This window comes from Haplochromis burtoni, unplaced genomic scaffold, assembly GCF_018398535.1.
Source record: "Haplochromis burtoni strain Fernald_Lab_line unplaced genomic scaffold, NCSU_Asbu1 Contig_65, whole genome shotgun sequence".
NCBI lineage: Eukaryota > Metazoa > Chordata > Actinopteri > Cichliformes > Cichlidae > Haplochromis > Haplochromis burtoni.
The window spans coordinates 936,604-953,578 of record NW_024582426.1 but is presented as its reverse complement, the minus strand read 5'-3'; the positions used below and the strand labels follow the sequence as shown (position 1 = coordinate 953,578).

The window sequence follows — 16,975 nt, the reverse complement described above, 5'->3', positions numbered from 1 at the left end:
AAGTGAAAATAAAATAAACAATAAAAGGTGAATCAAATGGACCATTATGGCAAGGCTGGGATGGTCAATTTGGTAAAGTTAATCTGTTGGGCATCTTTCTTTGCCTTTAGACAATAATTCTGATGGCAAAAGAGCCAAACGGGACAGGCAAGAAAAAAAAAAAAGTGTTGGCGACTTTTACGCATCGTGCGCCTCAGCAGTCAGCAGCCCTCCTCTGTAATTTTATATGTTCTATCACTTTGTGGTTGAGTTGCTGTGGTTCCTAAACAATTCCACTTTGCTATAATACCACTTACAGCCACTCGAGGAATATCTGGAAGGGAAGACGTGCAACAGTGACATCCTCTTACAGTATCACATTCAGATTCAATAAGCTCTTTTGAACAACCCAGTCACTATGGTTGTCAGAGCAGACTGCATGGCTAGGTGCTTAATTTTATACATCTGTGGCCATTGGATTGAAAGCACCTCAACTCAATGATTAAAAGGTGTGGACCAATTTTTTTCTCACATAGTGTATCTTGCAACATCATTGTTTCTCCTGTTAACCTCTGTAAAGAAAGCCTTCCATTGCTGTACCCTTCTGTTCCAATTCATTAACAAACCTTTCCAATTATCTACTGTCAGTAGAACAGTTAAATAGGGTTTGGCCTTTGTTTCACCTCCTGAGAAGGACTTTAGCGACTGCTGCTTATCCCAGGAAATCATTACTGAGTAGTCTTCTCTTTACAGGACTTTCAAATGTGCTTTTCTATCTCTGCAAAAGGCTCATACACATGATATTGTGGGTAACTTCTGGTTTGCTTGACTGTGCTTCGAATAGAACTGGTGCAGTTTTCACAAAGTGTTTTTTCACCCAGACGCATACCCCTTAGAAAACTTCAGTCTGGCCGGGATCAGATGCAGAAAAAGTCCTTTTTGCTTAGAATAACAATTTAGCTTCAGACTTCTTCACTCTTCTTCCTTTAGTTCTTAATATCACTGTTCCTTTGAAAAGAGATATATACCCCACCGATGCCTACACATAGATTTACACATATACTAACACATATATTTATTTAAGTGCAATAAATTCTATATCTTTTTGGATTATTTCAAAGTTTTCTTCAAAACATGCAAATTAATGGTCTCCTCAGATAAAGAAAAATCTATTCTAATATTTTTGGATCTAACTGTTTGAGAAAGTGAAGAAACAGAGAGGACTGCTTTATCTGTTAGATCAACAAAGAACGATTGGATTACTCTCAAATTATAACTACAGCCATTACTTAAGATGTGTTCAGACTAGTGTGAGACTAGCAGAGACTAGCATTAATAATCTAAATTAGGCCAGAACAAAGGTACAGATATGATGGTAACAGAAGAGTCTCCTAAAAGAAGAAAAAAACATGGATATATTAAAATGCATATTCCTGGTACAATACTTGGATTCTATTTTTGGCTATTGCCATGAAATATAAATGTTATCACCATCCACAGTTGTTTTTTATAGCCACTGCGCAAGTTTTAGCTTCTAAAAGGGATGTCAATCGTATTTCATCATCTCACAGAAGCCTCAAGTAACACATCCCCATGAACGCGACCTGTGTTTTTGTCGTTTATTTTTTGTCTCATTACTATCAATCCTTCATGTTCTTTCTATGATTACTGGTTAGATCTTCAAGCCAAGAGATACTGACATTTGACCAGGAGTGACAATGTGATGCTGAGTGACTGAATATCGTGCAAGCTTTGTGGTTATAAAATGGGTAAAATGTTAGTAGCTCTCATGAAGTTCACAGGGACATATTTATATTGTTCATAAATCTACTCCTGTGCTTCTAAACCTCATTTGAATAATAAATACTCCTTCTCCACCTCACATTTCTCCCTAAACTTTTCACCCCATCATATAACCTCATGCAGTGCCTCACCACTCTCTCCTAACATCATCCTTTCGCTCCCTGTGCTAACTGTAGTCAGCTCACTCTATCTATGCAGAGCCCTCCTCTCTATCTCCTTCCCACACTTCAGTATCTCTGCCCGTTTTGCCGTATCATCCTCCCTCAGTATCTCTTCTCTCGCTTACCTTTCTCTGCTCTCAGTCTCTGTCCGTCTGTCTCAGCTTGGTTGAACAGATAATTCCTCATGTGGGAAGTGCTGGGAGTGTTACTTTAAAATGTATTTCAGTACATATTGCAGAATATATTCATTTAAATGCTATCTTTAATGTATTGAGTCAGATTGCTCAAAGTGAACAACATATTTAACGCTTTGAAATTTGTACTACACTGATGCCAGAAAAAGAGTTTATCTAATGACGATGTTTTGATTAGCGTTTACGTAGCACCAAGTTCCCATAAAAACCAGCAGACCAGATAAGAATTAAACTAAATTTATAGTTCCACAGAAAATTTCGCTTTCACTTTGCTGCGTTACAAAAATTCATCTTAAAATAAAAATATCAAAAGGTTACTGGCCATTGAACAGAATACAGGTTTAAGGTACCTCCTAACTGGCTTCACCTTTCAAACTCATCACAGCTTATATAGAAGAACAAAAGACAGGCAACACAATTTTTTTTAAATCTGGTACAGTATATTTTGTCAAGCAGTTGGAGAACAGTATTTCTTTCAGCTTGCAAAAGTCACTGCATGTCACTAGTAGGCAGTATAAGTAGGTGCAGTAGCAATAGATCATTAGACCTGCATTCAACTAAACTATAAGTATTCTTTATGATGACAGCAGACTTTAAAAAGTAATAACTTCATGTACTCTGTTGATTGAAGAATGTCACTGTCTGTTAATTACTAGATATTTAGATTGTAACTTTGACTCATATTTTGTATTCTAAATTCATTTGACTTGTAGTGTACCCTGCTACAGCCAAGCACTGGGTGTTGCTAAATCAGTAGATAGCTTTCTCACCTTCCACTAACACCTGTCACATACTCACGCACACACACATAACCACTCATTCCCGTGGACACATACAACTCTTTTAGGGTAATCCATGGGAATGTCCAGATGGATATAATCTGACAGTCAGCTCCAGTGTACTGTTCAAAAAGAATATTTATTTCAGAGGATTAGGATTTCTCTAATTCACACATATTCAGCAAGGGGACAAAGAAAGAGATAGGAGAGGAAAAAAGAAAAATAGGGACAGAGACCAAAAATAAAAAGGGAAAGAAAAAAATGAAGTGCAGAAAGAATGGAAATTTGTGCATATTATCAGCAAAACTGGTCAAACTCGTTAAAGGCAACAAAAGCAGCTCTCTAATTGCCTGAGCATAGTTCTGCAGAGCTGAACTGATGTAAACGCTACACAGTACAGTGGTACTATGGACAGTCAGTTCAGCAAAAGCTTGGGTAGAACCTTGAGGCCTCTAACATGTTGACCTGCTATAATTCAGATTGAGGGTTAAACATAAGCTGTGACTGGGGAAATTTCTGCATAGAAGGTCAAACCATATCTTATCACAACTCAACAGAGATGTGATGTCAGTGGTGTCAGTTATAGATGCACTACCATCGAGATGGAATAACCCAGCCCAACAGAAAAGGAGTTGAGTGATTATTATTTGTGTGTCTGCTGAACACAAGTTGTTTCACTTGTTAAAGAGCCAATTGTAGCCATGTGTTCGAAGTCTTGTACCTCTATACTGCAATCAAATATGCCCACTGTGGTCACATGACTATACAATAAAACTGTTACAATCACTTGACACCTATGAATGACACAGTCTCCTCTGACAAGGCATCAATATGTCTGGAGGTGAATTTGAGAGACCCATCTACACAAGATGGGTCTCAACAAAACAAGATTAAGTGATGAGCCAAACGTACACACAAGGATACAATGACCTATCTCATCAACTCTCTCCTGTATTTCGCCACACATCCAGAGTTGTGTGCGTGCGAGTGTGTGTGTGTCAGAAAGAAGGAACTAAAAAGTGAGAGGGATAGCAGAGGTTGATGGCATGGAGATATGACACTGGAACCCCTTCTGAAGATGAAATATCACAGTTCAACTGCAGCTATCAAAGCATGCCACTCTTCAATAACTCAGATGTATCAGGATATCAAACACCTGACAGATGTGAAGGGAGGAAAAGAGCATGTGGAGATGAGGAGAGATGGCTTTTTGAGATGGAAAATAGATCAGAAAGGAATATATATATTGACTGTTATAGAAATATCCTACTAATGGTTGGTAGGACCAAAAAACAGCGCAGAGTCACTAATCATGGCAGCATAGAAACAAGCTCTGAGCATGAGATCAACAGAGGCTGGGGTCTACCACACCAAGCTAGACCCCAGGTGCAGGCGGTGCAAAGATACCCTTAAGATAATTCAGCACATAACAGCAAGGTGCACGATGCTAGTAGGCAAGGCATTCATGGAATGCTATAATAAAGTGGCTGGTATAGTATACATGAACATCTGTGCAGAGTATCAACATGGGAAATGCCCCCTAGAGTGGTTGAGAGAGGAGCTTGACAAGAAGTGGAAGGTGAAGTGACCGGTGGTGCCTGTGGTAATCTGAGCACTTGGGGCAGTGACCTCAAAGCTGGGTGAGTGGCTCGTATGTATTCTCATGCACTCTCAACACCAGAACAAGGTTGACTCGAGTAGTTGACTTGGGATGATTTGGTTTGTGTGTGAGCGCGTCTGTGCATGTGCACCAACCTGCAGGGGGTTAAACACAACAATGTGAGGCAGAAATGTCACACATTTATGCTTTTATCAGGATGTGTAACTTTGAGGGCTTCTGCGCGGTGGGGGCTTTATCAATAGGAACAGCTGCAAAACATGTGAAAAGACAATTAAAAGTACTTCATGTATTCATGTACTTCATATATTCTAAAGTTGTTAAGTGGGCCAGATTGGAGTCTTTGGCAGGCCAATTTTGGCCCCTGGGCCTTATGTTTGACACCCCTGCATAAGAGTTTTCAAAAAATGAGAAAATAAGCATAGAAATACACAAACCCCATGCTTAAATATTATATGAATGTATATATGTATCATAATAGGAACATAATTTGGGCCTGGGAAGTAATTAAAGAAGGTTATTAGCAGGAAAAGATTAACAGGATTTTAAGTGACAGGCGCAGTGGTGATAACATTACCAGCAACATTAGCATGAGCTGATGTGTTTTGTCCATGAATTAAGTTGTCAGTGAAGCTTTAATTTCCATCAGTTTTGTAGACTGTTTTGCAGCTCTGATTTATTTTTCTGTTTATTTGTGTTCATGAAAATTATTCAAGAAAAAGCCTTTTATTTGATTTCTAACTGAATATGGAGCAAACATATTAAGCACCTGCTAGTCAGACATTCTCCTATACTGGCAATGTGTCTACTGCTGTCTGCTATCTCAAATATTTCTAATATACACACAAAAACAAAAGCACATTTATAGATATTGTGTTTTTAATGCAGTTTCTGATAAATATAAAATACTAATTTATGGTTTTTACATTACATGCTTTTTTAAATACTGACAATGAGCAAATATATGTAAAAGAAAAATCATCAGTTTTTATACCATTATATTGGCATACGATTGAAACCTCAAGCTGTACTGAAGAGTTAAAATGCTCACTTGTTAGTGAGTATCCTTTTATAACAGGTGAAGTTTGGATAGTCAAGCTGACAACAGTTTTAGTGCATGCTCAATATTGTAAATAATGCAGAATAGGTTGAGTCTCATGGATGTTGTCTTCATTAATTTTTACTGGTTCAGTTACACAGTAGTACTCAAGCTTTCTTTGCTTCCCTCTGTGCTTGATAGCTTGTCCAGTATGTCTGGACATGTGCAGATGTAGGCATGCAGGTATTTAATGTGATAAACACACCTTTTAGTTGAGGTCACAAAAAAACAACAGGTTAATGGTTTGCTGCTAATTGCTTTTTGATTGCTGAAGTTAATTACTAGACACACACTTCAGAACAGGTTTCCTTTATAGCACTGGTATTAACCCCACAGTGTCTTTTTCACTCTTTTCTGTGTGTCAGATTTAGAAAAAATGTCAAGTGACTTTATAGATTAATATAAAATTTGCTTACACTGTTGAATTAAAAAAAATGCAAATATTGTGCTTTGTGACAGTAATGAAAACACATCCCAAAGTTGTTTCAGGATTATGTCTCTTGATGGCTCTGCTAAGACTGCCTTGTCTCTTTTATTTATAGCATTTTCATGTTTACAAACCTAGGCAGGTTTAAAAAATTGCAGAATAGAAAATGGTATTGGTTTTTAGAATGCCTTTTCCTTTTGATGCTGTGAAGCACAATGCTGAAAGCAAGGACACAGCAGGAACTCCAGTCCTCTGTGTTTTCTGAGGCTACACACTATTGCTAACTGCATTACTTTAGTAGATATGGCCAGATACACAGCTGATGAAACTCTGTACCCTCCACCTCAACTTTAACTCAAAACACGTGTATACTTGTGTTTCAGGGAGAAATTGTGTTTCTGTGCCAGTGTGAGTCAACGTGTACTTTGGTTAGTGAGTGAGGGATGCCTGGGGCTCATTGCTCATCTCAGTGGGTATAAATAGAAAAATTGAGAGCCAGGAATATAAGGGCATCATTGTGTGTCTGAGGGGGGTGAGAGGCTGCAAGAAGAGAAAAAAAACATCTAATCTGATAGCAGGTGGATTCAAATCTAAAGAAATGTTAAATCTAACAGCAGGTATAATTTGTCTGATTGAAACTATATTCAAATTGGCACCAGCTAAATAACCTGGGTCAGTATAAAGTGTAATGTTAGCATCCAGAACTAATTTTTCAAAAGCAGGCTCAGATTTTTTGCAAAAGGTGCCTTCATGACACTTTTTCCCCCTTCCTCTGGGTTTTCTTGGGTCATTCATTTTTCCTTTTCCTTTTTTCTTTTTTTTTGCAGCAGCAGACTTTTGGGAATTGGCCACCACCAACCCAGCAACAGCTCCTTGAAAACAGTCCAGACATCTAAACATAATAAAGATTTGGTTAAAAACGTGAAAAGAATTGAGACATTTTTGCAGGACACTGAAAAGATATTTAGAAAAAGACATTCCTATGTGTGGTACAGCATGTGAAAACCTAATTTCAAAACTTCTATGCTTTGCTTCTTCTTATTAATTTTTATGCTTCCAAAAATTTTGAAACTTCTAAATTAATATGTAAAAAACAGATGCGATTTATCTAACTTTGATTATTTTTTATGAATTCTTTTCTTGAAGATGTCAAACTATGTCTGTTCTTTGAATTATCATATTGTAGCACATTCGTAAACAATTAAGTGTTGATTAAAAGCTCTATGAAAAACTAGGTTTACAAGAAACCCTCAATGGATCACATTAAATACAGCATCATCGCGACAGATTGAAAAGCCGTCCGCATTAACATTTTGCTGGCTGACTATCCAGGTTGAACTCCTCTGCATGTGTGGAGTACTGAGGGAGGGGAATGTTTTAGGATGAGGACCACCTTCACTGTGCTGTTTATTTACAGTTTCATGTATCAGAAATTGTTTGATAAACAGCATTTTTTGGTTTTAGTATTGAAAGATATTCCATTGAAGTTGAGATAAAAATGGGAAATGATGGAACGTTGTTCTTAAATACATGAGTTCTTCGCCGTGTCTTTGGCTGATTTTTCTCCATGCGGCATCAAGTATGTCATATGACACATTGCTTACCAGTTCACCACTGTTCCACCTAAGCATTTGGGAACAACACTTACATGTACTTTTCATAGTTGAAAAAAAGATAAGCTGCTATTAGTAATATTTGTACGTGTACCTGGAGCCGACATTGTGTGGATATCAGATCACAACAATTCACAACCAAACAAAATAAAAAAACAACAACTAGTTGTGATCTGTACACATATTAAAATTTCAGTTTTGAAACAATGTTTAACCCATTTCTGAAAGCTTAGTACCATTTAGGCATCTTTCAGACCTATAATCAATGGAAAATTACTGTGTGTAAGCATCAATTTATGGTTAAAATTATAGTTCTGTTTAGGTCTCTGTCAAAACTCTTCACCTTTCCATTTACTGCCACATTTAAAAGCAAAGGGGCATATTTTTAAAGACTGAGTGGCTGACCACATTTAGTCCAGACAACAACATCCATGGATGTCTGATGCTTTATTGGGGTACTAATTTGTCTATAGCATTTAGTGTGAGTTTACTCTGCTGTTAGCAGTAAATTGAAAATAGTCATTTTCCATAATCAATAACAAAGAGTAACAAATATAAGCTTTGCAGCAAAATGCAAAACAAAGAACTGTAAACAAGACATGGTATGTGCATCTGACATACTTTATCATTCACTGAGGATATTTGAGTGCTTCACACAGGGTATTGTATTCACACAGACACTAAAGTGTATTACACAGTGCATAGCGTTCTCTCAAAGTGTCACATTTTTGGTCAACTTTCTGAATAAAAGGTAGAATTGAACAAATAAGATGAGAGGGCAGCGCCTCTCATAACGTGTTAAAAGCACACAAGTGTGTGTGCTCTCAGAAGTGAATGCATACCTTAGCGTCACCACACCTGGTGTCCATATCACTGCTCCTCAAAGAGGGAAAATGCACCTGTAGAAGAGAGCGAGGGAGAAAAAAGGAAGGGGGGAGAGAGGGATACAACATTAAGAAAAAGCACTTGTCAGGTAACCCATTAGAGTACCATTACAATACCAATCTCTTTTCCACATCTTTCCCTTTCACAGTGTGTGTGTGTGTATATAATTCTCCTTGTGTGCCTCCAGTCACCAACGGGGATATGAGATCATTACCTGTGACTGCGAGGCTAATGTCATGCACAGCCTCAAAACACACATATACACACATAAGCGTACACACAAGCAGACTAAAGAGAATAATGTGACTCTGCCTCAGTAACAAAACTACGGTGACCGCAGGGCTCGTCTCCATTTGGATAAGGCACGCTGTTTTACAACCTGCTTCCAACACCGGCAGATGAGAGAAACAAGAGGATAGAGAGAAGAGGGAGAAATGATAGAAACATGAATTGAGGGGATTCTAATTGGAGACATGGTGGGAACGAATAGCTCGCTCTTTCTGATGGAGAAAAAAAAAACAGATGAGCTGCACTAAACCGGGAAAAAGGTACAGCTGCAGACATAATGTATGCCTCAGAATACGCTCATTAGCAGTCGTGGGAATGTGAATGACAGATGCAGATGGAGATGATGGGAGGGGTGGAAATGGGTCAGAAGGTGGAGATGACTGTCCTGGCCTCTAATTAACTTTTCCATCAGCCTATGGCTCTTACTTCCTATTATCGCCACTTGCTCCTTTACTCCTACTGCAACCATATGACAAGAGTATGTAAAGGAAAAAAGGCAGGAACATGTGTCTTTGTCTACACTAAAGAGACTATTCATTTTCATACAGAAATATGCCTTTTTTAACTCTAGTATTCAACATCATTACAGGCGCAGAGCAGGGATTTGAAGCACAGGTTAATGATTCCAGTTCAGATCAAGAGTTTCCATCCAAACTTCCCTCACAAAGAGAGGCTGGGTCAACTGGTCAGCTTTTTTTGACATGCAGGTCCAAATGCAACATGCTGACTTCATCACCATAAAATATTTCTCTGCATTAATCTGTGGAGACATTTGTATGTACCATATTTTTCGGAGTATAAGGGCGTACTTAAAATCCTTTATTTTTCTCAAACATCGACAGTGCACCTTATAATCCAGTGCGCCTTATGTATGAATTCTGGTTGTGCTTACTGACCTCGAACCGATTTTATGTGGTGCATAAATATGTTTTAATACGACATTCGTAAGCTACGAAGCCGCATCGCTTGGTGGATCGTCGGAGCATTACGGCTACCGTAGTCAGGAGCCTCGCAGAGTAATCTGGGACCAAAACTCTGTCCGCTTCAGGTCCCAAAGTCAAACGAACACTGTGGCATCACTGAGAGTTAAAAACTGTCTAAATCCTTTCATCTTTAATAAAATGACCAGCATTGCTGATTTACCAGGTGTAACAATTAAGTTTAACATCCAGGCATCCATGAAAACTGAATTTATTAAATTTAACGGAGTTAGAAGTTAGCAGGAAGTTAGCTCGCTAGTGTCCACCTAAACATGATATACCATGTTCTGACTGAGAGATTTTTGAAAGAATTAAAACATACAGCTCTGCTATCACTTCCAACATAAATGAAGACAAAAAAAACAAACAGCAGTGAGTTTTGTAGGGTTACTGAAGATGGACTAGGTGGTCTATAATGATATGCTACATGATCACTAGCGACACAGCTATGTTAGCATAACATAAATACTGAAGCTGGAGGATGAACGCTAACTTTTGTCCACTCGACAAAAGTTAACGTGAGGGTTCTCGATGGTTAGGCACAAATGCAATTGCATGGCAGGCTGCTGTAAACGGACCAACCCATATGGAAAAGATATATATAAATCTTATAAAGTTTGTATCTGTCTTGTGTGAAACTTGTATGAAAAGCATATAAGTGTGAAAACAGATATAAGATCCCTTGAAACATTATATAATGAAACTTGTATGTTTTGGATACTTACTAAAACAATGTATGAAAGTAATGTGAAAGTGGCCACTTTCATGAGTAAATCATGTAAGCCTTATATGATTTACTCATGAAAGTGGCCACTTTCATGAGTAATCACGTATAAGTTTTTACTATTTCTTTTCCGTATGGGAAACTTCAGTCAGGAGAACAACTGAGATAATCTATCCACAAAACACGGTTAGTCATTAATATACTGCAACAACATGGGAATAGAGCAGCTGCAAGAGAACTCAAAATTAATCAATCAATGATACGGAAGGGGAGGAAGCAAGAAGAATGAGTTGAGTAAAGTTTGATTTATCTGACTTTTATTTCGCCTAATGCGCCTTATAATCTGGTGCGCCTTATGTATGAAAACAGAGCCCTTCATCGACAGTGCGCCTTATGGTCCGAAAAATACAGTATATTCACAGAAATACAATTACTACATACACCTTCAAAGGGAGGCATGCGTGGGACTTCCATCATATAATTTTAGTGTAGAATCATGAAGCGTTTTGAGAGTCTTCAATTGCTTTGTGAATCTGGCAAATTATACTATTAATACCCAATGACCTCTCAGCATGCTTATTTTAAGATTTCAATTATGAACAATAACATAATTTCAAGGGTAGTATTATTAATTTATATGAAATCTGTAACTCTCTCTCTTTATCTCTGTGTATGTATGCATTCAGCCCGTTATTGAGGCCGAAAGAGTAATTCACATGATCTACAATACTAAACTATATAGTTTATTTTCTTGCTGATAAACTGAAAAAAATAAAGACAGATAGGTTTATTCTATTTATTCTTGCATTGTTTAGATGCACAAACAAAAAAAACTGTGTCAGGACTTGTTTCCTCCCCCACACTGAACTACATATGGTAATGCTGTGATTCCCTCTCTCCTCAGAGTCTTCTTCTACTCCAGTCATCTCCTGTTCCCATTTAATTGTCTCTTTCAATCTAATTTTGTTTTCAATTTCAATTACTTAAACGTCACATTAGCAACACTGCACAGACACAAAGAGTATTAACAATGCGATTCACAGAACGTATGATTTCATTCTGTCTCCTTCACACTCTTGCTCTCTCGCTTCCCAAACATGCACACCGACTATGTGTCTCCCTCATAATCATGTTGGAATCATGAGGAAAGACATAGGAATATAAAATATTAACTGCACATTTATTCTAGGCAAGCAGAATATGAAATAAATTAATCATGGCGTACAAGGCTGTCTAGATTCTTATCCTTTATCCTTATCTGTCTTCATGTGCTGTGATGTGCGTCGCAGGAAATTAACAGTGGCCAATGACAGCGACCAGTGTGTGCACCATATGTATATATGTGTAAGTGTGTGTGTAAAATGATCTAACCATTTCATATCTATTACTAAATGCAGCAGCGCCACTTGTTCTTCTCACATTTTATCTACGTGCAGCGATTTTTCCTGTCCCCCAACCGACCAAAACCAGTTAAATCAGTAATGCAATGCCTTCTGTGGTTTGAGTACCTTTTGCAACACCTGAGAAAATTACTCTGATAACGGCATGGTGGTTTCTTCCTGTTAAAAGGGAGTTTTTCCTTCCCATTGTTGCCAAGTGCTTGCTCAAATAGGGTCGTTTGGTTGTTGATGTTGGGGGCACCATTTGCATCTTCCATGGGGTGGGTTCCATGTGATGGCGAGCTTAGGCAGTCAATGTGGGGGTTGACGTAGAACATGGCCTCCAAAGCGCACACGCCGCTCAGTCACAATGTCCTGGAGGGGACGTGTGGCAGTTTGACGGTGTACTTCTTCGTTGGTGACATAGTCGCAATAGGAGACCCCCAGGATCCATCTTAGCCATAGCTGCTGGGCCACATTGAGTCTTTTGGTGATTCTGGTTGATGTTTTCCACGTCTCACAGGCGTAGATCGCGGTAGGTATAATGATAGAGTTGAGCAGGCGAATCTTCGTCGCCAGATCGATATTCGAGGTCAACCAGGTCGGCTGGAGCCGCTGAAAAACTGCACCCGCTTTTACAATTCGACACACAACGTCATTCTCAGCATCTCCATCACTTGCCAGGATGCTGCCCAGGTAGGTGAATTGATTCACTTCTTCCAATGGCTGCAGTCCTACCGTAATGGGGTCCCGTGTCGTCACGTAACCTATCCTCATGACCTTGGTCTTGTTTCCATTGATCCGTAAGCCCACCTTGGCTGCATCTTGCTCCAAGCATGATGTCATAGTAGTAATGTTTTTCTGGATGTCGGCCAACAAAGCGATGTCGTCTGTGAAGTCGAGGTCATTCAGGCGTGTTGGTGGATGCCAGGGTATCCCAAAGCCATCTTGGTCCATGGCACTCCGCATAACAAAGTCAATGACAAGAAGGAAGAGGAAGGGAGAGAGGATACACCCTTGCCTCACACCGGTCTCGATGGTGAAGAAATCCGTGTAGCCCTCCTCTGTGCGAATGCAGCAACTGGAATGAAGGTATAGAGTTTAGAATATTTTGACAAACTGCTCAGGGATGCCATATGACCGGGCAAAATTCCAGAGGGAATCTCGATGGACACTATCAAATGCCTTTGTGAAATCGACGGAAGTAATTGAGAGGCGGAGGTTCTGGTCCACCGCCTTATGGAGTCTTCGGAGGAGGACAATGCTAAACACTTTGCCTGGAACAGAAAGGAGTGCGATTCCTCGCCAGTTGTTGCAATCTGCCAGGTTGCCTTTTTTGGGGAGCTTTATAATGACTCCTTTTCGCCACTCTTCTGGCACTCGCATCGATGACCAGGATGAATTGAAAAGGTCCGTTATTTCATTGATGAGGCACTGTCCGCCGTGCGTAAGCAGTTCCGCAGACACTATGTCCAGACCTGGCACCCTGCCATTTTTAAGGAATTTAATAGCAGCTGCTGTTTCCTCAGTGGTTATGGCCCTGAATCAGTACCACCCACCCCCACCACACTAGCTCATTAGTCTTTAACACTCCCGACCAAGCCAACGACTTAGACATGAGGACAGACGCCATAACCACTGAGGAAACAGCAGTTGTTGTGATTTAGTGCAATATAAATAAAACTGAATTGAATTGGAAAGAATCCCTGTGTTATTTGGTTTTAAATAAAATATTGTTTTAACTGTTAATTAGCGCAATTTTTATAAAGTTTCTCCATTTTTACAGACTTGAAATTGATCAGACAAATAACTGATAAGCAGATTCATAGCCAGGTGTCACCTTTCTTTTTCCATTACAGATTGAGTTGAATATGCATTAAGGATATTCACTGTTCACATTAACTCTTAATATACCATTCCAAAAGTGTTGATGCAAAGAAAGAAGGCTAAAATAAAGCAGATCTTTTAAAGAACTAGATGACACTTTATTTATTTTTAAAAAGAATGAATGCACTGAGCACACCAGAAATACCAAAGGAGCCTAAAGACAACAGAAGACAAGTAAAGCGAGGACCACAGAAATATTCACCAAGTCATGAACATTCTAAGGGAAGCAGGGCTATTAATAATTTACTACAGGTAACACTCAAGACTGAGAAAGGCTAGATTCCTCGAAACATCTAGAATAAGAGTCTTTGGACAGACATAACTAAGACTAATTTGTACCAGAATGAAGAAGAGAAGGGTGCAGAGAAGCAAAAGATGTGCTCATGATCCAGTGAACCAAATAGTTTGCCAAACCCAGAGGCAATGGGCAAGAAAGGCTGCGAGTGGAACCCAGCTGCTGGTGATTTTTGGCAGGTATACACTCATAAAACTAGAAGGATGAAGTGTACAAGGGGTGGCTGTAGCTCAGGAGATGGAGTAGGTCATCTACTAATCAGAAGGTTGGTTATTTGATACCTGGCTGCTCCACACTTGGGAAAGATACTAACCCTAACTTCTTCGATACATTAATTGTAGTGTTTCATAGAAACTTTGGGCAGCTTCTAGTGACCAAAACAGTTGCAAGGAGGTTTTCAGTAACCCTTTGCGATCATTTTCATTTTCTCAACAACTGCAGTTTTCCCTAGCAACCACTGGTTATCAGGGGGTCCAGGGGGGTCGATGACCAGTCTCTGGTGCTGCATGACTGGGGCTTTAGCAATTGATTTCACTGCAAATGCCAGCGACCAATTGCAATACTCATTTTTCCCTCATGACTGTTGTCATCAACTAGTTTGTCTGGCTGGAGTTTTAATTCTTATTTATCCTCATGCCGCAGTCCCCGAGTTTATTCACTGACTAAAAGAAGTCCTTTTAGTTTCTCTTCCTTTAAAGGCCATTCCCACTTTAATAATTTCTGAATGACTGCTAAGTGTAAACAAAAGGCTTAAATAGATGGTGGGTTGGTCCGGTCTGGTCTCAGTGACATCATACAGAGTACAGGGTACAGGGTATCTTGGTCTTCTTTCTTCACTGAAAATAATTTAAAATGTTTGTGTACAGAGGCAAAATTAAAACTGTATCATCCAACTACTTAAGTCCTGACCATAAATCTAACTTTATTCATTGTCTTCCCCAAAACACAGTATTCATAGCAGCAAAAGTTTGTCCAAAATGACAAAAAGTATCCCGAGGAGCAGGAAGCTACTTCATCGTAGCTAAAGTTCCGTTCCAGCAATAGTTTGCTTTAGAAATTATTCACTTTTAACCATTTTCTCTGTTTTCATTTCTTTGCTGCCTCTATCTCTCTATCTCTCACGCTTGATGGCCCCCCTGCATGCTCCTAATAACCCATGATGAGTCCTCCACACTTGAGCACCCTCCCATCAGACACCCGCTGAGACACACACAGACACACACACTCTACCCCTGTGTGTCGGACTTAGAGGGGTGTGGATGATGACAGCCATCAGCGGGGCAATTAATGGCCCCATTCCCTGGTTACAATACAAACAAAAAAAACAACATTAACCAGTATGGCTTGATCCTAACGGAATAATTATCCAAACATGCTGCTCTCCACTTGGACCTGGAAACTCAAAAGCCCAGCCTGCAGTGAAGCAAGACCATGGTGATACAAACAGACAAAGAAGTGTAGAGAGATATAAAACAGTGAGGGAGTAGAAGAAGCTACACACAATTTATAAATAAGAAGGTTGAAAATTGCAAAAAAAGATGAATACACAGCAGTTGGGCTAGCTAAAACGATTGATCTGATTGTTTTACACTTAGAGAAGGAGCAACCAGGAACAGAGAGAATACTAGAGCCCAGTTTGCATGGAGAAAGTGGTGCAGGTAAGATGTAAAACCGAGAGGGAGGCGTAAAAGAGAGATGGACGAAGGGAGGGAGAACAGAGAGGTGTAGACACCGGATCATGCCTGTAGCATACTGATGCTGCTTTAAGGCATGCAGTCAGCGTGGCCTTGGCTAAGCAACCAAGCATGTGCTGCAGAGGTCTGAGCTGCTTCATAACTGTGTATGCACTTTTGTGTATTGTTGATTATCGTGTGTGTGAAATAATATAGGAGGAAAAAGACACACCAGTGCGCTTCTGACCTTGTATGTACGTGTACATGGGTGTAAATGAGTGTATGTGCACCGTGTGCTGCAGTGGTGGTGGGTTGTTCATTATGCTGTGCATGTCTCCTCCTGCAAAGCCTCTGTTATCACAACAAGGGGCCACAGCAGCTTTGTTACGATACCAGAGTCCCATAGGAACTGCTATGGCATATTCTGCTCCCCAAGCATTCTGGAGCTCCAACAGAAACACAGACCACCATAAACATCTCACACAGCTTCACGCAGGAGCTCCTGCTGAACAACATACAAAGACATAGAAATTTCTCTGTTATTGTTTGTATTTTTATAAATGTTAATTAGCAAGAATCTTAGGACTGCTGTTTTTCATATATTGTTTATTTTACTCAAAGCTTAATAATAACTGACTGCATATACTTAGGAGGAAACAAAACACGGGCAATAGTTTGCAATATATACATTCTGATAACTGGAAATACCCCATAGGGTTTAGGTGAGGAGACATACCTGGGAAGTGTTTGCAGGAGGACTGCTCTATTCACACATGAGTACAATCACACATTACATCAGTTTTGTGTAAGACAGTTGGTAGGGTATAATATTTGAATATCCTATCTCAGAGTTGCAGTGCATATGTGAATCGAGCAGCAAGACAAAAATGGGTATTGGGGTGGGTTGGTTGTGGGGGTGAATCGCATGTATCTATGTCATTCCACGTGCTAACATCAATTTGAATTTGAAATTATCTGTAAAATGGGAGGAACTCATATCATACTGACTGCTCCTCACTGGAAAGCATAGCCAGAAGGCTGTGTATTTGGCTCTGTCCGGGAGAAAACGGGAGGCCTGTTCCTCTGTGTCTCACTCGATCCCTCAGCTTCACCCGTCTCTCAGAAAGTGATCCAGAAATGGATTTAATTCATTAGCAGACATGATAGCAGCTTGCAGGGGGCAAAAAAGTG

The 16,975-nt window shown here is 39.6% G+C and overlaps 1 protein-coding gene across 5 annotated transcripts in view; it reads right to left on the bottom strand.

Moving 5' to 3' along the window:
- Nucleotides 1–16,975, bottom strand: part of dab1a (DAB adaptor protein 1a) — a 216,744-nt gene that overhangs the window by 82,472 nt on the left and 117,297 nt on the right. For all 5 annotated transcript variants that reach the window (XM_005923244.3, XM_042221365.1, XM_042221366.1 and 2 more), the window contains one exon: nt 8,516–8,572. The gene's annotated coding sequence lies outside the window, so the exon portion shown is untranslated. The remainder of the gene's footprint in view (nt 1–8,515; nt 8,573–16,975) is intronic.